The sequence below is a fragment of the Falco punctatus genome, assembly GCF_963210335.1.
Source record: "Falco punctatus genome assembly, chromosome: 5".
Taxonomy (NCBI): Eukaryota; Metazoa; Chordata; class Aves; order Falconiformes; family Falconidae; genus Falco; species Falco punctatus.
The window spans coordinates 42,734,193-42,757,275 of NC_137584.1; the positions used below are offsets into that span (position 1 = coordinate 42,734,193).

General features: G+C 45.4%; 1 long non-coding RNA gene across 1 annotated transcript in view; it reads right to left on the bottom strand.

Moving 5' to 3' along the window:
* Positions 1–23,083, bottom strand: part of LOC308065085 — a 99,641-nt gene that overhangs the window by 36,439 nt on the left and 40,119 nt on the right. Inside the window, exon 1 of the long non-coding RNA XR_013928655.1 lies at positions 1–23,083. This exon is cut by the window's left edge and continues 27,951 nt beyond it; it is cut by the window's right edge and continues 40,119 nt beyond it. This is a non-coding gene — a long non-coding RNA (uncharacterized lncRNA).

Genomic DNA, 23,083 nt, shown 5'->3' on the forward strand with positions numbered 1-23,083 from the left:
TACGGTGCCTGGCAAGGGTGACAGGCAAGGATGAGGCTACCAAATGAGTCAGAAAACGCTTACAGGAGTTAGTTCTGGCAGCTGGTCCTGCTGAAAATCACATTTGTTTTATGCAACTTTCATTTATGTTGTTGGTAACGGTGCAAACCATATCTTTGGCAGACCCTTAGAAGTAAAATTTTCATAAGTATGATCAGTTTTTTGACAACTTCTGAAGCATACAGGTGCCTCTTCAGGCTCAGGTACTTTGTATGGCACCTTTCTCCGTGGCTGAGTTCACATACATTGTGAACAAGGACAATAAAACTGAATTTCTTCTGTAGTTGGAGAGTACAAGTGTGGAAGCGGTGGGGTGAGCTCAGTCCCACAGGACCAGCAGCAGGGATCAGGCTTCAGTCTAGAAAGGGCTGCAGGATGCTTGTTCCTCCCGCCCCACACCTGACATACATCACCCCCACACCCACAACTGTCTCCTGGACTTCCCAATGGCTTTTAGCAAATTCTCAGTAAATGTGCAAAAGCCACAAGTAGAAGCTACCACGGGAATGGAGGTGGGGGGCACTGACAGTGGGGTTTTTCCAGTTACAAGTCCCACACTGTGCTATGTGAATTTTCTTTCAGGCACTCCTGTAGCTGGCTCAGAAATAACTGTGTCTCAAAAGGTGTTTTAGACATGGTTTCTTCTCATATTATTATGAACAAATGTTTCCTTCAAACCATCCTTATGAATGTTGCGCCCTGAGTCCTGCCAGGGCCAAAACTGTGACTTACTAGTAACTCTTGTCCTCTTAAGTTAAATGCCAGTTGCATTTTCTGATTTTATTTGTGTATAGGTGCACATTTGACATCACGCAATAAAAAGCCATGCTTCCTTCCCCAGGAATTCATTCTCTCTTCAGCTCACACAAAGCTCATAAAATTTCTTGGGATTTTGTTCTTGGCTGAACAGTCTGTCCATATTTAATACATAGTGATCTCAGGACCCTAGGAGAGGCTTCCATGGAATGACACGATGCATTAACTGTTGAGCTCATCTTTACAATGGACCCTCCAGGACTGTTATATTGACAGTTCTCTGCCAAATGAGAGAAAGGGCAGTTATATGAAGTCCACGCTGTCAGTAGTGGAGGAGTGTAACAGCGTGCACTGGGTACACACAGCATCTGAGTGAAGATGCAATCCTGAGCACCTACAAGGCTGGGGAAGAATTTAGTGCTTCACTTAAATTTGTTACAATCACCATCATGCACAGAAATCTAGCTGTAGTTACTGACTAGAGACTTGTCTCTCACATCCCACTGGGGTCTTTTCAAAGTCCTTTTACCACCATTTCTTTACAACACAGGATTATGAGGTACTTGATTCCTCTGTGCTTTTTTCATGTAAAAAATGCTGTAGCCTTCAGAAGGCACAGGACCTAGCCAGTCCTTCCTGATGGAAACACAGCTGTGCTTCCGCCTGTACGCCGGGCTCCCTTCCCGCTGCCTTTGGGGGAGACAAAGATGCCACTGGAAGAGAAGCAGTTTTCTGTGATGAGGATAAGGAGGGCAGGAGGTTAAGTGGTCTCCTTGGCTGGTTTCCTTCAGATCCTTCAGAGACCCTCTCTCTGCACTGGGCAGAGGGCTGCAGACGGTAGAGGTGAAGTCGGATATGGCTCTCTGACAGCAATTTCAAGTCTCAAAATACCCCTGGTTTTTTTCTGCACGAAGGTATTTGGGGAATGTCAAACACTGTAGGTCCAGGCTGTGCCTCAGATAAATGCCTGCCTCTCCCTGGGCTGATGCCTTTGGCAGCGCAGATGCTTTGTGCTAGGGCTGTGGTCAGGGGTTGTCACCTTTGCTTTGGAGGGTTTGAGGCCTCTCAGCTCACCAACATTTTGCACTCACATTGCAAGCTACATGTTTCTTTTAACTCTCCGGTCAGAGGTAATATATTATAATGGACAAGAACATGTTCTTAAGTGATATTTTTTAATGTAATCGTGAACTGTTCTTTGTCCTTGGCCAGCCCTGGATTTTTGCTATGTCCTATAAGTTTTAAATACTTAGATAAAAAAGTACTTATGGCCATATCTAATCTTTTTCCTTCTACATGTCTCCTGAATAATTTTATTCTGATCTGCTCTACAGTGCTACATTTACATGAAACCAGCCATAAAATTCAAGGTGGCACACCCACCCCCATCGTGCTTATCTGGATACAATGGATACTTGCTTTCCTGATGGTTTCAGCAAAGCTCAAGTCTTTAGTGACTGTATTTATATGAAGGAAAGGCGATGTTGTATGGCACTGGTTTCTCAAAACTTGCAAGTGCTGTCCCTTCAGGGCAAAGTTATTTCTCTTGCTGCATATGTAATGGAGCTGCACTGAAGGTACGTCCTCATCCCTATGTTAAGTCTTAAAAGGTTTATACATTCGGATAAACAATGTTTGATACCCCTTGTGGCAGATCCACAGGTTATTTCATAAGAAATACCAAGTGGGCTCCTATTCCTTCTCTAGCAAAGTCTGATCCACCGTGTCAAGGAGCTGGCTAGGAGCATGGAAAGCAGGTGATTTATGGATGATAGAAAGGATGACATCAAGTGTCTGGCCTTATCTCCATGTGGCTGCTGCCCGCAAAGAAAGGCTTTTTAGGCAGAATGGCTCTTCTGCCCATTTCAGTGCCCTTGCCTGCATGCAGGGAGGGCTGGATCATGACCAAGTCTGAGCTCTGGGCCACCTTATCCTCACTGTGCGTGGCTGTTCCCTCCGTGCTGGCAGGGCCAGGCACAGGTGAGCCCAGGGTGCCCACTCCTCCGGCTGTATGCTGACAGAGTACAGTGTTTGGGAAGGGCATCAGGTGCTGAGGGTCAGCTGAGAGAGCTGTCACAGAGCACTTGCCAGCTTCAGATAAACCTTCCTACAGCTGGGCTTTGCCTCCCAGCTTTGCTGATGTGGTCAGTGAGGATAAGGGTGTTTGTGGCCATGGTGGGTAGCACTGCTGTGGCAAGACCATCTTTCCGGGACTTTGTCTTTGACTTTGTCCAGCTGAGGGGACAAGGTGACCAAGGGGTGGAGGAGCAGGGAGGTGTAAGGCCTTTCTGCTGTCTTGGACTACACAGAAATGCTCCCATGAGCTTTGCATGCATAATTGCCACAGCAAGGCAAGCAAGGTGCTCCTCCCCAGGGGTGGTATCACTTAGTGGCATGCATTGCATGGGGAACAAGGCACTGTCTTGCACTGTCATATTACACTTAGCAGTTCCTTGTTCTGCCAAATGTCACCAACACTTGCAATAAGCAGGTAGGAGGCTTTTGCAAATGACTGTAGAGGTTGAGGAGCACGAGTCAAACAAAAAATCACTATGGAATCCCAGTGCTCAAACCCAGTCCTACTGGTAGGTAGGAGAGGGGGATTAAGATCCAGTTTTAATCTACACAATTCTGTGTGCTGGGCTTATGATATTGGGCACCTGCTGCCTGTGGTCATGGGAAACTCCCCTTGTGACTTGTTGGTATTGTCAGAAAAAATAAAAATTGTCAGAAAATGTCAGAATTTTCAGTATGATCAGAAACACTTTGACCACTCTCCTGACACAAAGGGTTTTTCAGGTGTAAGAGGGAGTGTCACACTTTGTGAAGCCTTGTACCAGGGAGAGCTGGCAGTCACTAGGGGTTGGAATTTTCAGGTTCCAGCAAAAAAATTGGCACTTAGCTCCCATGAACTCTCCTTCCTAAATTAATGACTAGTTTGTGTACACTTCTCTGAGTGTCTCAGCCTTTGGGAAATTATGATAACATTACCTCACCCTTCTATTGTCTATTCTAACACTTCTTTTCCAGTGTTTTTCCTACTGTGATGCCTGCTTTAAAGTATTTGTGGTAGCAAAAAAATAAATCTCTCATGAGGAACATGTTTCGAAGCTTGGATTTCACATATATCAAATTTAGACAGTGAAACCCATGGAATGCAGGGTTCCCCAGGAAAAAATATGGCCTGAGCTACGGAAAATGACTTTTCTTCCAGCTCTCATAAGGTCCACAACAAACTCTGGAAATCTGCAAGCTGCTCAGTGGATGACCAGCTAACTGCAGAAAGTCCCAAGAAGGCTTGCAGTAGAAATTCCAGGCATTTCTGAAAGAACTGAATAAAAAGCATCTGTCTGAGCTAGTGCATAATCTCTTTTGATCTGGGTTCAGATATGAGGTTTTATAGAGGTTTATGTCAATCAGGGTATGAAACTATCATAAAATATGACAGTAGATAATACTAAATTTATTACATCAAAGTCAATAGCATATAATGACTTAACTCCATGGGACTGCATCAAGAGCTACCCAATACATATTAGGGAGACAGACTTCAGGGTGGATCCCTTCTTTGCTATGTTTTTATGTCTGCTTTTATATTTTTGAGGCAAAAGTGATGAACTTTGTCCTCTTGCAGAACATTTGTAATACCAATAGGACTACACGAGAAACCTTCGGTCAGATATCATCGTATTACTACATAATATCAAAAATATAAACACCACTCTAAAGGTGACCCCTTGGTCACCTTGTCCCCTCAGCTGGGCAAAGTAAAGGAAAAGGACATGCAGGATTTGTCTTACAATGTTTTTGATCTCTCTGAATGTGAGCTGCACCAGAGATGAAACCAAAGTGCCAGCCTTTCAGCAGGTGTGAGCCAACACTGCTCTATCAGCTTTGCAGAGTCACTGGTATCTTAATGGAGTGACATCAGGTGGTGAGCTGTACCATGTCTCTAACAGCAGCTGCTCAGTTGTTTCTTCTAGAGGTGTCCTGTTTCACATTATTAGAATTACTTGGCGAACCTCAGTCTTCATAAACATATCCTCCCTTGGTCTCCCTCTCTGTAACTGTGATGGTGTCACCTGTACCGACCACCTCTACAGGGATGGTCTTGCTCCCATTCCCATGTCCATGCCTGGCATCACTCCTTTCTCATCACAGGAAATGGCCTGAGCATATTGGAGCTGAAGCTGTTGTGAGAGAGGAAGACCAGGACAAAATACCTCTCACCGCACCAGGGCTACAGCCACCTCTGTAGAGGAAGGTTTTCCTAGGCTGGCTCCAAGCCTCAGATTTCCTGAGAAATGGGGTATAATATGTGGAGAACCACCAGGTCCAAACGGCATCACCTGTCATCATGTGGCAGCTTGATCATGGTTGAGTGTGACGGAAAACAGCAACTGATGGTCATCTAAAGGCTTAGTGGTTTCAACCCATGTGCAAATTTTGTCTATAGATCAGAAGCTACTCTGTTACCTGCTGCCCTTCGTATAGGCAGATCCAGAGCAGAATGGGCAGAGATGTTAATTTCTGGGTTTGGTGTGTTCATCTGTAGGGTGGGTTATGCTTAGAAAAGGCTGATGTATGTTGCAAAGTGCCTTGAAACAGTTTCCGCTGCTGCAGCTTTTTCCATAAGATTACGCCAGTGAAAGACTTGAGGAGTTAATGTTATTGTTTTCAGGGTAAACAGATTATGATGTTTCCTACAGGAAGTACAATTTTTTTAGCTTTATTTATTTGGTACTTGTAAAGATTTAATTTGTTTTTCTGTTGTTCACAAGATTTCTTGTTAAGAAGAAAAAGGTTATACACACATTTTCTTATTTGACTCAATGACAAGGGAAGACACAAGGAATTTACAAGCAACCATGATGCATCATAATTTCAACAAGCTGCAGGTCCTCCTAATAGACAATAAAGACCTTTGAGCAGGCCAGCAAATGAACTAGATACTGGATGCAAAGCATCATGGTTCAGGAGTTTAGGAAAAGAAGCAACTTGCACTATAGAAAGCTAGTTTTCTGCTCGGCTCTGAAGTCACTTACCATTTAGGAAAGGGCATGTTTTTATCCATTTCTGAGGATTACGTGACTTTCAGGTTTTCCAGCAATGCAACAGGTGAGCTAGGAAACAAGCCTTCTGGAAAATCTTCTTTGTGCGTGACCCCTTCAGCAGCTGAATTCCTGTCTTTCTGCTGCAGGAACCTCCTTCCTGGGTGACTGTGGCAGCAATGCTTTCTGATAGAGTATGTGTGCAAAAAAATTACGCTTGTCCAGATGGTATAGCAGCATGGTTATGGTGGTAGATCCAGGGCTGTGAGTGTGATGTAGACTTGCAGCAGAGACTGCCTTTCGTTGACCTGACTGCTGAATATTTGGTCATTTGAGCAGAGGGTAGGGGATGGGGGACGCTCACTAAGATCGATAGGTACATTGATTGATTGATTGACTTCTCTGTCTCTGTCTGTACACACAAGATATTCGCAGGTAGGGTCTGTAGATTTATTTTGAAACAGATGCCCCAGGGTATTGAATCTATTCCGGCTGCATAAAATCCTGTTCTGACTGGTGTAGGGAATGTGACAGGATGGGATGTTATGCTCAGGCTTCTTCAGAGGAGCTTTGCCAGCACAGCCACCCTTGGGAGAAATGTGAGGAAGGGTCACCCCATGTAGCAATACTTTTGGGCAGATAGTGCTGACTGTGCTAGCAGAGTACCTTCCTGGCAGCATGGTGCTCCATCCCAGGAGCAGGGTCCAGCTGTCCCAGCAGCACAGCTCCTTTGCTGCAGAGTAGCCAACCGGGATTGCTCATCCCCAATGGCAAAGTCTTTGAGAGCAAGAATTGGCTTCACCAGCTCTCATCTGCCTTTGTAGGCCAACATCTGATGTAGCAGTTAAGGGTGGGATTCTTCTCCACCTGGTGTTGGCCTTTCAAAATGTATGTACTTCACCCGAGTGATTTACATCTCAGGTTATTCTGTTCTTCTCTTTCTGGTCTCTCTCAAGTAAGCTCCAACCACCCAAGCGTATAAGGCGGTTTCCATACAGTGCTCTGTTCACCCCCATTAAGCTGACACAGGCTGTCCACCACCATCACACCACAGTGCCCATAAGTATACCCAAACAATGGAGTGACACAGAGCTGACGGTGAGTTAGCTGGTGCTGCAGTGTTCTTACAGGGGGTCACCCCCAGCCCCATGCCCCAGGGTGGCCCCAGGGCAGCCCTAGTCCATGGTACTGATGGAAGACCCCCAAGGGGATGTTCACCCTGGTGAGGGCTCTCCAAGAGCTCCTCTGTAGGGTTTGACACAGTCGTTGTGACTGACAGCTGATCTTCTTGATTACTTGCTGGGACAAAGCTGCATTAGGTGGCTTATGGCCAGGCCTGCATTCCACCCATTTTCTGGGGAAATCCAAAATGGTACCAAGGCTGCTGCATTGGTGTGGCAGCTTCAGAAGGCTTTGGAGCATCAGCAGAGGGTGTGGTGTGTTTTCTGCATTACTCATGGTATAGCAGTTTCATTGGTAGTGCTGTATTTGTACAGGCAGCATTGGGCATCCTTACAGTGGTATGCACCAACAGGAAAGATCTAGCTGGAAAAGACATTTCTTTATGCTGCTGGAATAATCTGGGACCCTATGGCCAAAGAAGCCTGCTGAGGACAAGTAGAGAGTAAAGGATACCTGTAATGATTGCCGCACACTGTAATTAGAAGATGTGCCACAAAAGGCAGACACTTCTCGTTAGGTGGTCAGGCTTTGCTGCCCTTGCCTCTGCAGGGTCTCCTCTTCCCAGTTTCTGTGTTTCCCATCAAGCCCTACATTACCAGGTGAGAAGACCCAGGAAAACTAGAAAAACCACATCTTTGAAATGAAGGAGCCTACTAAATTGAGAGGGCATCTCAAATGGGAATGCTGACGGCAGTATCCAGGGAATGCCCACTCTGCTGGACACTCACCAGCAAATCCCTGCTGGATGTTGAGAAAATCTGTAAGGTCATGGAGTGAGCTATGGCTAGTGTATATGGAGACCCACTTAAGAGACCAACCATATCTGGGAGTTACTTCCATTATCAATGTGTACAGTTCCCGCTATTATTGCTAGTGCTATAGAAAATCCAGAACTTTTCCTATGCATAGCACTTATTCTATATTTGTCTTCCTCTGCAATGCTGTGGGGAATAGATTATTCCTGTTTTGATTTTGGCTTGCTCTGAACAAACAGAGCATTTTTGCTTTGGAAGGAATACTTTATCTTCTGTTTTCTTTAATTGTTAACATTAGAATTAAGTCTGCAAGCAGGCTGTTTTTCGTTAACCCTGTACTTCCTTGTCTTTTATGTGTGCTGGTGACTCATGCAGAGCAGAGCCATGATGAAGGTGAGTTGCAGGGTTATTTGTAAAACATGTATTAGGGGATTCCTAAACACATCCAACCTCTTCCTTCCATTTGCAAGTGATCAGATGAAATGTAGAGCACTTCCTTACAAAATAAAATAAAATAAATCCCAGATGAGTTGTAAATTTCAGTTCTCTCAAAAAAAAATGCCTTTGAAGAGGTATGGTATTCAGGGCTGCCTATGCTGTTTGTGTCAGGCACACATAGAGCTTGAACTTTTGCTGCATGTTGTCTACCTTTACTTTTTTGCTCTTGATTTTCAGGTATTTCTAACTACTGCTGGATCTTCATTACACCAGCTCTGGGATGCCCCTTTGCATCCTCCCCGACCAGCCCGGCATGTGGAGCTTGCTTCTCCCACCCTCTCTGTTCCTTCCAAGCATTCCTTTCAAGCAGTTTTCTGTTCTCTCCTCCAGCCAAAAACAGTCACAAGTTTTGGGCTTGGTTTGAAAAACTGCAGCACAGCTGCTTTGGGTGGGGTTGGAAGCCAATGACCTTTACAGTGAAATGAGAACTGCATTTCAGAGGTAAATTTTCCTTCTGCTTCTTTATTGTTCAACCTAGGCAGCCCTGCATTTAAGTTCAAACAGCATAGGATCCCCTCCCCTCCCTTCCCTTTCTCCTCTCCCACCTGGGGTGGTCTAGGGACCATGCTGTGCTCCACCAATGCTTCACAATGTCACATCACAGGACTGGAAGTGACCCCATGAACTCTTGAGTTGTATCTCTGACTACTGAAAGCAACCAGTATGGTAAGTGGATCAGGCTCTGTTTTAAACCTACTTAGCTGTCCCAAGTCTTGTTTCATAGATGGCTGCAGGACTGAAGGGCCATTTCTACTGACGGGTTTTTGTGCTGCCATTTCCTTATCATTTAAAAAAATTATTTCCCACCCCTGGTGTGTTCCAACTGATATATTTTTAGAGAGTGATTGCATGCATTCAGCTTTGGTTTTCTCTTCTTTTCATATAGAATAACTTCTCTGGTCCTTTGATGACCCCACAACCTTACTTAGCCTCGCTCCAATTTCATTTACTTTTTTCAGAGTAGAGGTCACCAAAATTGTGCACAGCAGTACAAATTAGGTGTGAAAAGAATTTTGTGTAATGTCATTAGTTCCTTACTTCTTGTATTGGAAATACCTGATTCATGTCATTATAGCATCTGCTTTTCTTAAGGATGCACCATAATCTGTGGCCGGACATCACCCTAAATAATACACTTAAGTCTTCTCAGTTGTTTCACACAAACAAACTCCTCATCTATAGCAGAGATCCTTCTTATGAGGCATTAAGTATATAACCTTGTACTTTTAATTCCATTTCTACTGCTCTAGACTTCAAGGTCATCCAGTTTTTCTCAAATGATATCACAGTCCTTCTCTCTTGGCAGTTCCTTTCTGTGTTGTGTTAGCAGCAAATTACATTTAACACATGACAAACTGCAGCAAGTCATTCAGGTCATTCCTGAAAGTGTTGCCGTAAGATCCAACATGTTCCATTGGATAAACTCCACTAGTAACCTCCTTTCAACACAGCTGTGCCCCTTTCTGTGCAGTCTGTTCTCCTTTGCTTTTAGTCCGCTGTCGCTTGCAGCAATCTCCGCAAGCAACACCGTAGGAAATGTTCTACTCGAGGCCAAAAGGAATAAACCTCTTAAATTTTCTTCTTCCAGATATCAGTTATCTTGTACCCCCAAAATCATGTTAACCCTTCTAAATGCACTTTAGGTTTTATTGCCTTTTCCACTTGTCACAATGCCTTTAGTTGCTTTGACTTCACCGTTTCCCAGTTCCAGGTGCTAGTTTCTCTAGGATTACAGGGGAAGGAACATTTGTGCCATCTACGTTTCATGCATTATCTTCTTTCCAATTTTCTTACACCCTGGTTTTGGGCAACTACCATTTCTAACTACTGTTATGGGCCATCACAACTTTGCTCCCATGTTCGAGATCACCATCTTTATTTAAAACTCAGGTTTTGGGCCTTGTCTAGATTATCCTTCATTTCAACCTTCTCCGTTCTGCCCATCAGTCCTACTCTTTCTGTGTATGATAGAAAAAACTTGCTTTTTCTTTCCAACTCCTTGCCTTTTTAATTTCTATACCTGACCTTCCTGAACTCTTAATCATAGGCTTCCTTATTGACTAGTTCATCTTCCGCATTCCCTAAAGACTCTGTGATTGCTACTAATACCCCTTTTTTTGGTGGCAATACTACTTTATTGTGCTAGATTTTTATTCAGTTAGATAGCTAGGCAGTCCTTCTGCATAATAGTTTTAAATTATTTGAAACACAGGCGGTAGATGGGTTTTGTACCTTTGACAAAAGATCTTCAAACCTATGCCTAGAGTACTTTTCATTTGACTTAATTTTGTAAAAGCAAATCTTCACCCTTTTTTTTTGGGTTTGAGGCTTTCACTCCTGTTCACACCAATAAACATCAGTTAAGGGTGGTCTAATTGAACTGATCAGCTGACCACTTATAAATAAAGTAAGGAGATAAATCTGATTTTATAGAAAGTAATGTGGCTTGCCATACAGCATGCAGGTTCCAGCATGTAGTCCTTTGCTAGAGAGAGACTTCACAGGGCAAGTATTTTGGCAAACTGCTATTGTTGCTTATTAAAATGATCTAATCCTGAAGTCAGACCTTCTTTGCAAAGCGTTGCATGTGTCTGTTCAGTTTTTGCACAACTTGTTTCTCAGTGTGGTATTTTTTCTCCTCCTAGGGAAAGCATATTAAAAATAAAGTCATCCAGGTCTTCATGACCTTACCAGTTATGGTGGCCACCCTCAGTGGCCAGTGTGAGTGGAGACAGAGCCCTCTTTGGCACATCCCTGAGATGGCATGGGAGCTGGCAGCTTTAGCATCCCAGGGAGGTTCTCCCAGAGGTGGCTGGGTGCGTGGGGGCCTGAGTGGGTCCCTTTAGGGGTGCAAGGTGATGGTTCACATGGGCAGGGGGATCATGTAGCTCCACAAGGAACATGCTCCTTGGCAGCAGGGGGGACACCTGGATCAGACCTCCATCAGCATGTAGTTTTACTGGCGTTAGCACTTTGGAGGGGCTGGGCGCCCCACTGTGAACACAGGACACTTTGGGATGGAGACAGAACTCCTCCTCCTCTCTGGGTTGCTGCAGCAGCTTTACCGGTGGTTTTCCCTGTTGGCTGGCCTTAGCAGTACCCAGGTGTACCCCTGCAGGGATGGGGTGCTCCTTCCTGCTGCCCCAGCAGCAGGATGAGGTGCAGCATCCCTGTGTTCCCGCATTTGGCAGGGCTCTGCTTTTGCCGATTCAGCCCCCTGTGCTGGGGAGCAGAGGAGGGAACTGGGGGTGCATGGCTTCCACCAGCCTGCCTGATACAGTGGATAGCAGAGATTCCTGTGATCCGCCTTGGGATACAGCAGCTTGAGCTGTTGCTTTTGTCCTTATCTCACATTACTGCGTTTTAGCCCCTAATTTATTTTGTGCATGGCAAGGAGAAAGAAGAATAAATGTCTGATGTATCCACGTTATGTATCACCACAAGAGTGGGTTTTCTGTAAGGAGGGAGCCCCACAATGGACTTATTTTCTGCATATTTGCTCAGGTAATGTATGCACTTTTTCTTTTTATAAGTCCCGTAGCATATGGTACTTTTTAATTTACTTCAGGTCATGCAGGGGACAATGTACTTTGAAATACAGGCTGAGGAATAAAAAAATAAAGAGACCGACTCAGAATAATGAAACTGCAAAATCCAAAGGACACAGAAGTGCTTTTACTGAAAGCAGTAGGACGCTCCTTCAGCTTCTGCTGCTGTGGCTTGTAGGTGCAAAAAGGTGGGGAGGTGCACCTGAGGGACAGCGCGGAATCAAGCCATGGCTTGGTGTAACTCAGTGTACATAGGAACCAGCCTGTGAGACAAAATGTGAGCACAAACTTTCCCCCTCCAGGCAGAAAAAGTCCATAGAAGGAAAGACTGGGTGAAACTTCAGCCCTGCTGAAGTGGATGGGAATTCTGCCACCAATCATGTGATACAGGAGTCTCCCCTACAGACCCAGAAGGAATTTTGTAACTGTATGGTAACGTGCCAGGGAAAATGATAATATGGTGGGGTAAGTTCAGCACTTGGATAAATATGTGTTTGATATTACATCTATTTACATGTTTTCCATTGAAGCTATACTGCGTCATTCCTCCTTCAAGGACAGTGAAGCCTGGAAAAGCCTTTGCGAGGGAAAGTAGCAGAAAGAGCCCCTTTTCTGCTCATTTAGCTGTGTCATACACAGAGAAGGTCCTAACCCCACATGGGGGCTTGTGGTTTTTCTTCAAAGGCTCTGCATGAGTACAGACAGTCACAGTTGATGAGGGTTGCCCCCAGTGTGCACTTTTGTTTTCTAACAGAGCCTCCTCGGAAAAGATGATGTTACAGTGTTGGCCAGTCAGTCAGTCTGTTGCTCTTGCTTGGCCGGTCTTGTTGTAACATGATGATACTGGGGTGGTTTTTTTGCTAGTTTTCCATGAGTTTTCAGAGAGATCAAGCTCCAAAGTACTGAATTCCTGCCGAACCTTTGGATCCCATTGGTATCTCCTCTCTGCTGGGTCAGTCCATCCCACTTCCCAGGCAGTTCTTAGCATCCTCTGCAGAGCTGCATCCCTGGTTTATTGACAGGCTTTTCTCCTGCAGACTGCACTGAATAGCTGACTTTCTCACAAACATAAGTCAGTTCACAATAACCCTGTCAGATAAGGAAGAGTTATTACCTCTACTTACACCAGAAACAATGGGAGCTTTTCTAGTGACCACAAACATACAGTTGCCAAAGACTAACTGATTTTGCTGGCATGGATTGTGTTCTTGCCCAGAAGAGAATAATTGTTTCTGAATGGCGAGGAGATGTCTCCACTGACACAGGGTGTGGCACAGGGATGGTGGGGAGAAGTGCAGTCACTAATTTTAGTGATTCACTAGAAGGGATATTCTTCCCTCCAACCTTTGGTCAGCAAGTGCAGGGTTAGTTTAATAAAATACAAGGATTATTATTATTTTTTAAAATTAAAAGAAGGAAGGGATGTGTTTGGTTTGTAAACACAAATGCAAACACATTTGGTAACTAAGCAGTTTGGCCAGTGTTCTGCTTGTAAAGACAGAGGTTTGCTGTTAGGCTTTGGAATAACAGCATATAGCAGTACACTGAGTATTTGTCATGAAGTGATTTCATCTTCTATGTTAATGAAGTCTACCCAATGCCGAAACTGATGCTTTTAAAAGCCAGATGTGACAAATGAAAAAGTTACTGCTTTGGAGAAAGAATAACATACTGTTTAGCTTCACTATTTAGAACTATATGAGTATGAATTTAAATCATGTTGGATTTAATATCTCAAGACTTGAATGCAGCTCGCCACAAATATCAGCTCCTAAGAATCTAAAAAATGCTTTTGCATTTAAAGAAAATAAACATTTTCTGTGCTTTTATGACTAACAGCTTTTAATATTGAAATTCAAAGATAAAAATCACTTTGAAATAGCTTATGGCAATTGATACTGTATGTTTACATATTACATTCTTTCATTCTTTTTCAGCTTAGACACTGAAAATAGATGAGGTGGTTACTGAGTTTGTTTTTAGAAATGTCAGTTTCACATTCCTCTTAACACATTGCTAAAGCTTTGGCCAACTATGTCTAAAACAGATCTGCCACCATGAGATGTAGAACCGAAGGGACACCATCACAGCTTAAGGTATGAAATTGCCTCACAGGTACAGAGTGAGACCTGAAAAAGACACCCAGCTAGACACAACCAGAGGAAGAAAACCAGAAATGAGAGAACCAGCCCCTCTCCTCCAAAAGAATGCAGTCCTGCTCCAACAGATGGACCTCAAATAAGCCCAAGAGCATGCCCACAATGAATTAACCAAGGCACAGTGTGGATGTGGTAATGACATGGATAGGAGAGTCTGTGTGCTTGCAGTCAGTCCCCTCACCTGTTACTGAAAGCACATAAGGCAGGAGTGTCTGTAAAGATGAATCCCAGTGGCTACCATCTCAGAGACTGGACTACCAGTGTCTAGGATGATACGTGGTGTGAGGAAGGGGAAGGGCTTTGCACTAGGGGGGAGCTAAGATGTTAAAGTGCAGCAGCTCTGTAGTCCAGCTTCAAGACAACATCACACACGATGGATTTGAACAAGAGGCATGCTTGAAGTGTCATGTTGAAGAAATGCTTAAGAATTGCTGATACCCTTTTGCAGCCTAGTGTAGCCTTGTAGGCTACACTGACAAGGTAACAACATGAGAAACAGCAGAAATGAGAAACACTGCTGCCAGGGTCAGGAGGGTCCTGACACTCCTTTCCCCAGTGCCAGTGAGGAAATACTAGAAGTTCTTTAAACCTTGACTGGGGAACCCTTGAGCAGTACCACCTAACAGCATCACACCTCCACAACTGCATCCATCAACCACAACGTGACAAACCACGTTTTTATATAATGGAAGTTAACTTCCCTCAATGCAAGGTGATGAAAAGGCTGTGATACACAAGATTGAAGATCTGCTAATTAAGAAATATGCACAAGGAAACAGCAAGATAGTAGTTTGTATTGTTTTTTCTTGACACAACAACCTTACATTTACATTGTACTTTTTTTTAACTGCATATGTGTGGGGATGGAAAGATGTTTTTGCATCTGATGCCATGAAAAGATTTTCCCTTCTCCATTTTATACCTTCAAATGCCCTTATGCTTTTGCTGCTCTAAAACAAAATGAATCCCATTCCTTGCTAAAGTTTAAATCTCTTGTTTAAAGAGATTTAATTAACTAGTTACTTTACTTGCCTTTAGTTAAGTCTAATTTGCATGTTATTGTCACTTTCCTGGTTTGTTTTTTTTGGGTTGTTTTTTTTTTTTTTTTTAAATATTCAAGTAGTGCTTTAAACCAAGACCTACAAAATGCCTTAATGGATCAGAAATAGTCTTTATATTGCAAATATCTTGATCTCTTGATAATGTGTCTTTTCATTAATGGCATATCCCGAAGATTATGACTTTGCTGTTTCAGCATAGCCTTTAACGCTAAGGACATTTTTACTGGTTCAGCATGTAAGGAGTGGGCACCCAGGGGCAGAGATTCATGTGGTGCAAATTCCCATTGCTCTCTGAAAGCCATTTCTGAGGAAGCAAATTCTGATACCTGTGTAAGGATATTGGTTTACAGCAGCTGTGAACCTTCCCTATATACTCTAAGTCAAGGCTGAATACTATTACTTAATATTGTGGTTACAGAATCTGCAACAAGAATGTTTCCAATGTTCATGTCAGGCCCAAACTTAAGTCATATTTTATAAATTTCAATTCGTTTTTGCTGAATGCCACAACTGACTGCTTGGCATTAGCTGTAGGCAGTGAGGAACTGACTTCTGACCCCAGTTACGCTCCTGCAGCGCCACACGGGTGACTCCGACCCCAGTTACGCTCCTGCAGCACCACACCGGTGACTCCGAGGCCATGGTTCCACCGCGTGTCTCCTCTCTTGGCTCTTGGCTGGCTGTTTGCCAAGGAAGTATGAGTGCAATTTGGAGAGCATTTTCTGGTTTGTGGTGGCGCTTTAGAACATGTCCAGGCAGTGCAGGAACCTTAGTGCTCTGCTAGAAAGCAAGAAGCGATGCTTTACACCACTTGGGAATTTTTGGAAAACCTTACCCTACATATTTCAGATTAGTAAAATCTCCTTCAAAAAACCCATGTCTTTATTTACGCAGAACACAGAAAGCTGAAGCTTCAAAAGAAGAGCTCCAGCATTTTCTGATCTAGCCAGCCTAGTGTGTGCCAGTAGCCATGTGCTTCAGCAGAGTATTTGTCCTCACAGAGACAAAAGCACCATTGTTGTGAACTCCCTCAGAAAACTTAGCACAGCTTCTGCAACTTCTCATATCCGTGCCTGCAGCCTCCTTCCGTGTGTGGTACTACATGGAGATAACTCAGTTGGAATTTGGTCCGTAGCATGTGTACTCAGAAGATTATAAAGAGGATAAAGTGGGTTTTACTCATTTCCTCTGATTTAACATTTAATGTATCAGCATTGCTTTCATTTAGTATTCCTTAAATTAGTAAATCATGGGCTTTCATTGTAAGATTTACATCTTTGTAATGAAAAGAATTATATGAAGCAAAGTTCAAATAGCCTTTTATTTTGTGAAAGACCAACTTTAAAACCAGTTGGATAATCATTGGAAGAGAGCACAGATTTCTGCATGTAGTGTAGATCTGGCCTCCCTTTCAGAGGGAGCGCGGAGGCAGAAAGCTGTGTTGCTGGTGTGCTCTCAACTCCCTCATCAGCCCATCTGTACTCCCCAGGCAAGTGCAGTGAGAGGGACGTGGGCACCCGAGCACGTTACTGGCAAATGAACTGAGCGTGGACTTGGAACAGATCAGCTTTCCCATAACTGATTTAATGACCTTTCTTGCAGAACAGATTTTATCTCTGATCCTGTTGGGATAACTCTCTCAAAAGATTCTTTGGGTGCCTTTGATCCTCCCTGTGACAAATGACTGCCCCAGTCCCACAGAAAGGGCAGCACATACTGCCTCATGACTGAGCTATTTGCTGTGTACTGATCACACAGCTTTCTCTCTCAAGGTGGGACTGACTGCAATTACTTCTTCATTCACTCCATTTTTTGCTTCCTCAGTTTCCTGTTGCTTTACACTTTCTATCCTCTGTTTTTGTTTTCCTCTTCCAATTTCCCATCACCATCTGCCTTTTCTTCTTTTTTTTCTTTTCTGCCTGTTTCCAACTATTTTAAGGGTTTTTTCTTCCACCTTTCTGCTCTATTGCCTTCTCCTCAATTTCTGTATTTGCTCCCTATTCCTTTTCTCTGCCTAGCTCTTTCTGCTCATCAGTGACATTAAAACAGTGGATAGCAGCTAGCAGAAACAAGAACTGTACATGCAGCTGGTGATAGCACCCAGACAATGGAGCAGAGATGCCTTAAGACTGTTTTGGTTCTGAACACAAGGTACAGATAGGGAGGGAGAGGTGGGGGTTTCACTAGCCCTGCTCAGTTCACACACCCCTGCATACATGGGACAGTGTTAGACTGCCATGGGCATTGGTACAGCCGGGGAAGGTAGTGGCAGGAGGACAAGCTTTGCACACACGGCGAAAGGAAATCCAGAGAGGAGACACAGCTTTGCAATGAGCAGCGACAAGCCAAGCAGAAATCTTTGAGGGGCAGACAGAGCTCTGTGGTGTGCATGTCAGGCCTAGGGTGACGAGGCTTTTATATATGGGAAGGAAGCGAATGCTGAGCATGGCCCTGTCCGTGGTTATGTTTCCCAGGAGAAGTCTCCCTGGCTAGCTCCTCACCATGGGTCTACCATGGGCCTCTCAGGTGGGACAGGCAGTGAGCACCCACTGAATGCATGCAGGAGTGCTGGGCATGGCAAAGGACTGCAGCTGAAGGGCAACCCAGCTGGAGGGGGGCGAATTAATGGATGGTGTTAATGGAGTCCTTTGCTCTGTAAGGATTTTCTGAATTAACATCAGCATCAACAGCAGTCATGACGGGCACTGCTGACTGTGGTTGTTTCTGGGTGACCTCAAGCCATCAGCACTTGAGGTTTGCTGATGACATGGTTTGCACATTGCTGGTGGTACTTGTACCCATCTAGCAATGCCTGCTCTGACTTTCCCCTTCCTTTCATAGATGAGTGATGTGGGACAGCCTCTAATATCCCAGGGTGAAAAGAAGGGGCAGACTGAGGTGTATTTGGTGTTTGACATGATGTTACTTGGTGTGGGAAGGCGGTGAGGGATGCCGGGACTTGGCTCGTGGCCGCTGTTGAGCAGGATGGAGCAGCACAGGGAGGCTGCTGGAGGGAGGCCACCGAAGGCGCTGGAGTCCAGGGAGTTTCAGTGTGTGTGAGTAAGGGAGAATGTGTGAATATCCGGAGGTCTGCAGTGCAATGGCATGTTTAGGCTAATCTCACGTTGCTAAGGAGCCCTACACATGTTTGGTGTTGGCTCCTGTTACCCTTCCTCAGGTGGCCTCCCCCTCCTCCCAGTGAAGCCCATCTGTTTGGCCACAACCCCCATGACTTTTGGCTCTGAAGGATGTGGCCCATCACAAAACCCTAGAGTAAGCCTTTCACAGCCCTGAGGAGGCTCCGCGTCCAGCACCCCAGCGCCGCTGAATGCCTCCAGCTGTTTCTTGACAGGCAATTTATGAGTGAGTCAAATTGCTTCACCGGCTCTGCCCCGTGGGGATGCTGCCCGCAGAGCAGCTGGCCCAGCATGCTTCGGGCAGGGAGATGTCGCTGGCTGCTGCAAAGTCATTGCTGTCCTTCAAAGAGCTTTTAGAGACAGCTGAGACAGTGGCAGCGTGTAGGGCTGGGGGTATGTGTGCCTCAGGGTCTGCTTTATGCTGTCTTTCTGGGAGCATGTCTCCATCCAGTTAAAAGGGGGATAACCCCCACCACACACTGCCAAACTGCGTTTGTATAGGCAATGGGAAGCGTTAGATGCTTGGCCTTTCTAGCTGAGGCTACCTTTAGGTTTCTGAGGACGGTGCCCTGAAATATCGATATGTAAGCATCACCTGGGGTGCTGATGGAGAGGCACCCTGCAGAGCTGCCTGTTCAGCCACAGGCAGTGACAAGCTCCAGAGATGTCCATCCCTTCTGCCTCAGTGAAAGGAGCTGGTCCCATGCCTGACCTGAACCCAGCTGTCAGCAGGAAGAAAGAGTCAGTTTGGAGTTCCTGAGAATTTTTGGCTACGTGGATGGAGAATGATCATCTTGGTGCCATTGCCTGCTCACCTCCATTGCTCATCTGCACACCATCCACCTGGACTTATTTGTGTACACTCCTTGCCCCATGGGGGCCCTCAGGTCACTGTGAGATGTGTGAGACCTGCTTGGAGGATGGTATGGGGCTGGCTGCAGTCCTTCCAGTGGCTTGGGGGGGACAGAAGGCTGCTGGGGGATCCTTCAATCTGGGAAAACCCCATGGAGACAGAGGGTGCCCCATCCCCATCTGGCTCCAGGCTGGGGGATGACAGCTCAGAGCAACAGGGCATGTGACTTTGCCAGCAGAAGCAGGCTGCAGGCAGTGCACATGCCATGCCGCAGAGCCACAGGCAGCTGGGGAGCACTCCCGGCCAGGCACCAGCAGAGCAGCCGGCCGGCCACTAGGCAGGCAGCTTGTGTTTTGCTCCCAGAATGAGCAGCAGCACCTTCTGGAGGAATGGCGCTGTGGTGGAGAAAGGCTATTCTGAGCTTGCAGATGTGTCATGAGGTTTCTGAAACGAGAAAGGCTCTGGCTGCCAGTTTAGCCTTGTTGCATGCATGCTTCTCATCCTCTCTGCCAGGTTCTGGAGAGCTTCCTCTGATGCTGCACTGCAGCCCTTGGGCCACCTCTTTCTCTGCAGGTGCGGAGGGAAAGGTAGTACATGACAGTCCTCCGCTTGCTGTGCTCATGGAGAGGACGGTCACTGTGGAAGGTGCCCCAGCTGCAGAGAAGCTCTTCAGCATCACAGCAGGCAGGCACTGACAGACACCTGGGAGACTTGAGGTGGGCTTCATTCCTGTCTTTAGGGCTCTGTTCCCATTCCTGTCTTTAGGGCTCTGTTCCTGACTGGCACAGACTTGCCAAAGGTACTTACCTGAGATGGCCTTTCCTGGTGGCTTGTCCAACTCAAAAGTCACACCAGCCAGATATGGATGTCAGCCCTTCATTGAGTCTTCTGGGCTGTGTGCAGTCAAGCTGATAAGTCAAGCATTCGGTAGTTATGAAAAGCTAGGTTTAAGCTTTCCTGTGCCACACCAACCAGCCTTGAGCCTTTGATAGCATCATCTTTCTCTTAGGATCTCTTCACTGACTCCAGCCTCCTGTTTCTCGTAGTCCAAGCTTCTACCTCTGTACTGCTTTGCTGCCAGCTCCAGACCTTTTCTCTCTTCCACATCTCAGTCTTCCCCTTATCTTGTCTCCCAATCTAAGTTTCTTTTTCTACCTATTAGTTTATCTTAGTTAGCTTTCACCTGACCCCCGGACATGCCCCACAGCTGCACTGACTTATGGCATACACCTCTCCCTTTTCCTCCCCTTTCTCCCAAATCTGTCTCCTGGTTTGGGTTCTCAGTCCCACATCCCCAGTTACTCCTCAGCACTTTTTCTCAATCTGTTCCTTTCACTGTTTCTCTACTTTTGCATTTAAAACATGGAATTTGTTCCTACTTTTTGCATGCCAATCCCTCTCCATCCTAAGGGACCCCTATAACTACATCCTGCTACTGTGGTCTGGAGCCTCCCTGCAGCCATTAGCATCCAGCAACAGCAGCTGCAGGTCCTGCACCTCCTCCTCAGCCCTGACACAGAGACACACAGGGAGGAAAGGTCCCAGTGCTCACAGACAGCTGTCTTTGAGGGGGGCTCCTCAGCCTCTCACAGCGCTGCTTCCCTCCATTACACAAGGGTTAACCTAGTTAGTTGCTTAAAGTTCAGATGAGATCAACCATCTTCACAGCATGCAAATCTTTGTCAAAGGGTTTAAAGAGAGGTAAACTTCTGATTAAGATGCAAGAGTGTCTTATAATGGAGATTGTCAAGGAAATATGGCGTGTGCACAGCACAGCTACTGGGTTAGTCTGCAATAACTCCGTGTAAAGACTTACAGGGAGCTATGGATGAGGCTTTCAGAAAAATGAAGGCATTCCTCGTTTAATTTAATGGTTTAATTTATTCCCTTCTGGGGATATGAACTCATAGGATGTCACAGCAATGGGTCTGTGATTTTCATGAGGTAGAGATGCTTTCCAGGCTGTTACCTCTCGCTGGCACAGCAAGATTTTGTGGACATGCCATGGGATGTGTAATGCTGCAGTTTTTTTAGCTGAAGTCACGGACAGCAAATAGAAAGCATTGGGTTATCATCATACCGTGCCATAGCCTGTCCTCCAGGGTGAGGGAGTTTGGTTGGTCAGAAGCTGCACAGATGGCTTTGAAATATTGCAGTGAGAGTTTCATTTGGAACAAATCTGAGCACCATTTCTGGCTTTCTGGATAACTGGAAATCCTGGCTCCAAGCTTTATCCAAGCTTTATATGTCAGCCAACAAGATGTAAAAAAGAGCATTGGACAGGTTGGCTCTTTAGGCAACACTTAAAAACCATGGTTATAAGCTTACCCTGCCCAAGGAAGTAAAAAGACTTCTTCACAGGATTGTATGCCATCCTTTTTGCTAAAGTAGGAAGACACAGGCTCAGAGATACACTTTCATCTCAGTTTTCTGAAGTTCCTACAATCTAATTTCCTGAGAAGTTGTTATGACTTCCAAGTAAGCAACTTTGGTCCAACACGTTTAGTTCTGGCTGAAAATAAAGACTGAGCAAATGCAGTCTGACTTTGGCCAGACTGCTGCAAGATTAATTGGGTGAGACATGCCAGCGCAGGAAATTAATTTTTGTTTGGACAGCTATTCTGCTATTCCACTATTGGTAGGGATGATTTTCCTTTGCTCAACAGAATGGTCATCTCCACTTTTTAGGATTGTTACAGAGGTGCATCAGAGCTAAAGAGAAATAATGTTCTTCATACCAGGCTAGAGCTTGGTGACAGGGGACGGGATGCAATGGACTCAGACCAGATGTTACATAAAAATGGGCAAGCTTTGGCTTCTAGCAAAACTTATTTTTTCCTAAGGAGATGTTCAGAGAAAGCAGATGCTGTGTCTCCCTGGTGTATTCTGCACTGTGATGCCAGTCTTCAGAACTGGGTCAGGCTTAGGGTAAGCCTGAACAAAACCAGGGTCTAGAAAGGAATGAGAATTTACAAAATCTTGTTGAGATCTTCCATTTTTTCCTATGCCCTGAGCCAAACCTTACTGCAGCAGGTGTGACTGCAGGTTAGCTGATCCTCCAGAGTTTTGGGGATCAAGTTCAAAACCAGAGCCTGAAGGGAAAACTGGGGTTTGAATCTGAATCTGTGGTTTCCTTCACATCCTACAGGGAAAAAACATCTTTTGTTTGGTTTTGCCTCAGCATCTGTGCAGCTGGCATTCTGGAAGACCATATATAAAGCAAACCAAGCTAGCCAAATTAATCATCATGCTACTTTTTGTTGTTGTCGATTTAACAGCAGAAGGCGGCACTGGTCATGTTTTACGCACTTGTCTTCTGAAAGTTTCCCAGAATGCAGGTAAGAGCGTTTTATGCTGTATGCACAGTATTGTTTGGCAACAGCCTCAGGGGATCACTTTCCAGGCGAGTACGTCTTTGGTCTACTTCGGAGGTCTCTCATGTGGGTCCTCTGGATTTTCCTTCTCTGTTCTTCTGAGGTACTTAAAGCTTTCTTATTGGGAGCTTGGAGGAGGAAACAAGCAACAGGAAACCCTCGGGACATGATGGTTCAAAGGAAAAGAGTCCCCTGCTTTTTACCTCCTGCTTCTTGAGCCTCTGATGTACCTGCCTGTACCTTCTGCCTTGCACACCCTCTCTGCCTCTTGCCCTCGGCCCCCACATACCTGCCAGCTGCTCTTCTCCTGCCCACCAGGCAGAGCTCTCACCCGCTTCTTCTCCAGCAACTTCCCATCACCTGCTGAAGAGTCTGAGGGTTCCCTTCAAAGTTGCTACGCTTTTTTTGAGTCTAGTTTAATAATTTTTTATTATGCCATGTCCTTTGTCAGAAAAGCCTCCTTATACATGGCAAAGGTATGTTTCTTGTACCACATGACACCTATTCCTCATCTCTGAGCATCACATAGCCACCTGCGAGGCCTCCTCCTGCCTCCTGCCGATCACACTGCTCTCTCCCACAGTTCTGTCCAAAAGCAAGCTCCCTCTCTGGGCGTGAAGGACTGAGTGGGACACTCGAGCATCATCTAATCCTTCTGCATGCTGGAATG